Consider the following 3,365-nt stretch of genomic DNA (forward strand, 5'->3'; position numbering starts at 1 on the left):
TCCGCTCTGCGACAATAGCTTCGAACCGCTAATTCTCCCGTTGCGCCGTCTATGTCATCCACGAACCTCCTTATGTTTAAATCCGTTTATGTTTTCCTGGAAATTATTTATCATTTTTATTATTTTTTCTTTCTTTACTTTACCATTGTCAGGTTTGAAATACAATGTGCTACTGCTAGGAAAGTGGATGTTCATGGTACTTAGACCCTGGACGCCCATGACAGTAAACTTGAACCCGAACTGAAAAGTTGAGTCTCAATTTCATCCCAAGCACTGGAGCCCAAACCATGTTTCTGCCCAGGATTGAACTGGGGACCTTTCGCGTGTGAAGCGAACGTGATAACCACTACACCACAGAAACCGTGCAAAACGCTCAGTACTCTGCGCTATTGAGCAAATGACCCGAGGCACCCCCTCCCCACCCTGCTCTGCAATACAGCAATAAGAACAAATCATTGCCCACCGATCCTCTTCGCTTTCAGTGACAATTATTACATTTATGCGACATATACAGTTACATGCATTAACAATTTCCTGTGGGGTGCTGGTCAGGGCGCGACATGTAACAGGTAACTGAACTATGTTGCTTATATATAGCAAGGAATTCAAACAGCAAACACGAAGAAATCTGTAGATGTTGGAATTTCGAGCAACACACATAAAAGTTGCTGGTGAACGCAGCAGGCCCGGCAGCATCTCTTGGAAGAGGTACAGTCGACGTTTCGGGCCGAGACCCTTCGTCAGGACTAACTGAAAGAAGAGTTAGTAAGAGATTTGAAAGTGGGCGGGGGAGGGGGAGATCCAAAATGATAGGAGAAGACAGGAGGGGGAGGGATGGAGCCAAGAGCTGGACAGGTGATTGGTAAAGGGATATGAGAGGGTCAAGGGACAGGAGGCCCAGGGAGAAAGAAAGGGGGAGGGGGAAGCCCATGAGCGAAGGGTATAGCGAGAGGGACAGAGGGAGAAAAAGGAGAGGGAGAAAAAGAATATATGCACACACATATGTGTGTGTGTGTGTGTGTGTGTGTGTGTGTGTGTGTCTGTGTGTCTGTGTCTGTGTGTGTGTGTGTGTGTGTGTGTCTGTGTGTGTCTGTGTGTGTGTGTGTGTGTGTCTGTGTCTGTGTCTGTGTGTGTGTGTGTGTGTGTGTGTGTGTGTGTGTGTGTGTGTGTGTGTGTGTGTGTGTGTGTGTGCATTCTTCTCTCTCTCCTTTTTCTCCCTCGCCCTCCTGTCTTCTCCTATCATTTTGGATCTCCCCCTTCCCCTCCCACAATGTTGCGCTCCAGCTCACGAACTAAATTCAACGGCGCCTTTAAGATTTCTCACCCTGTCTCTCTCGTCCGTTCTCATCACCTCAGGGTACAAGTTAATTGAAAGTGACTGAACAATGTGCCGATACATTTATAGACAACAGGACGCGTTACAAGCCGGAGTTACTTGTGAGATGATACCAGTTGTAGAGTAATGAATCACGGCCAATCGTCACACCGAATCCGCACTAACACCAGACACACCATCACACTGATATCTCACTGATGATCATGTTCCAATCTGATCCGTCGGATCGCAAACAGACAAAGACATGAAAGACCAGTTATACGACCGATTTTGAAGGAAAATTATATTGGGAACAACAACCTTCAGGCAAGTAGATCACATCAAAGGTCGCAGTGGAGGGATCGCATTGCAGCGAGAGGGATCTGACCATTGGAAACGGAATCTCAGCACGTCAGTAGAATCGGGGGAGGTGTCCTCTCTTTAGCAGAGGCTCGGTGAACACGGGACATGTGAGAATTATTCTATAAATCGGTTCACAACGAACGCAGCATCATGTTGAGAGAGAGGGAGAGAGGTATCAGCATCTCGATATAATTTGCGGCCATTGAGGCCACGATTAATATCTCTTTTGTTCGCGTGTGCCTGAAACAATTCACCGGTACAAGTAAACATTGAGCTTAATCGACAGCACAACGAACCAAGGTGAGGTGCAATTACAGCGTTTCTGAGGCATGGCTTCAGGAAAGGTCGGGTTCGTTGTTTCACTGTTTGGTTAATTGAATTGGGAAGACAGGAATGTGTTGGACATGTGATGTCCTGATTCAACAAAGAAACCACCTGTTCAGGCACCTTCAACAAAGGGAAGTGAGGCTACGCGTGTGGAGCGAGAGAAGCAAACAGGGAGAATGTTTGCAGCCCCGCGGGCACATGCCTTTCAGAGAGTAAGGTCAAAGGTGCATCGCGTCGAAGTTAAATGTGAGTAATAAACAGGGTGCTCAGCTTGAAAAACGGCCAGTCACCGGGTGGAGGCGAAACATTAGTGTCTTTTAAGAGACTTTTGGATAGGTACATGGAACTTAGAAAAATAACGGGCTATGGTTAAGCCTAGTAATTTCTAAGGTAGGGACATGCTCGGCAGAATTTTGCGGGCCGCAGGGTCTGTATTGTGCTGTAGGTTTTCTATGTTTCTATGTATGTTCCTGACCAGCTCTTTCGTCTTACTGACGTTGAGTGCCAGGTTGTTGCTGCGGCACCATCTCACTAGTTGGCATATCTCACTCCTGCACGCCATCTCGTCACCTTCTGAGATTCTCCCAACGATGGGTTGTATTGTTCAGCAAATTTGTAGATCGTATTTGAGCTGTGGCTAGCCACACTGTCATGTGTATACAGAGAGTAGAGCAGTGGGCTAAGCACAAACCCCTGAGGTGCGCCAGTGTTGATCATCAGCGAGGATTGTTATTACCAATCCGCACAGACAGTGGTCTTCCGGTTAGGAAGTCGAAGATCCGATTGCAGAAGGAGGTACAGTTGCCCTGGTTATGCAACTTCTCAATCAGAATTGTGGGAGTAATGGCATTCAATGTTGAGCTATAGTCGATGAACCGGATCCTGTCGTAGGTGTTTGTGTTGTCTCGGTGGTCTAAAGCCATGTGGAGAGCCATGGAGATTACGTCTGCCGATGACCTATTGTGGAGATATGCAAATTGCAATAGGTTCAGGTCTTTGCTGAAGAAGGAGTTCAGTCTAGTCATAACCAACCTCTCAAAGTATTTCATCACTGTTAATGTGAGTGCTACCGGGCGATAGCCATTAAGGCAGCCGACATTATTCTTCTTAGGCACTGGCATAATTGTTGCCTTTTTGAAGCAAGTCGGAACTTCTGCCCGTAACAGTGATTTCAGAGCCTTACCAGTACTCCATCGGGACCTTCTGCGTTGCCACGGTTCACTCTTTAAAGATAGTCTAACATCGGCCTCTGAGACAAAGACCACAGTGTTATCAGTTGCAGCAGGGATCTTCACAGCTGTAGCTGTGTTCTCCCTTTCAAAGCGGACATGGAAAGCGTTGAGTTCATCTGGTAGTGAAG

The 3,365-nt window shown here is 47.0% G+C and overlaps 1 non-coding gene across 1 annotated transcript; it reads right to left on the reverse strand.

Annotated features, from left to right (window-relative positions):
- Window positions 1–288: 288 nt before the first annotated feature.
- Window positions 289–361, reverse strand: trnav-cac (transfer RNA valine (anticodon CAC)). The gene has a single exon. It is a non-coding gene; the product is annotated as a tRNA-Val (tRNA).
- Window positions 362–3,365: the final 3,004 nt, after the last annotated feature.

Source organism: Mobula hypostoma, unplaced genomic scaffold (genome assembly GCF_963921235.1).
Source record: "Mobula hypostoma unplaced genomic scaffold, sMobHyp1.1 scaffold_56, whole genome shotgun sequence".
Taxonomy (NCBI): Eukaryota; Metazoa; Chordata; class Chondrichthyes; order Myliobatiformes; family Myliobatidae; genus Mobula; species Mobula hypostoma.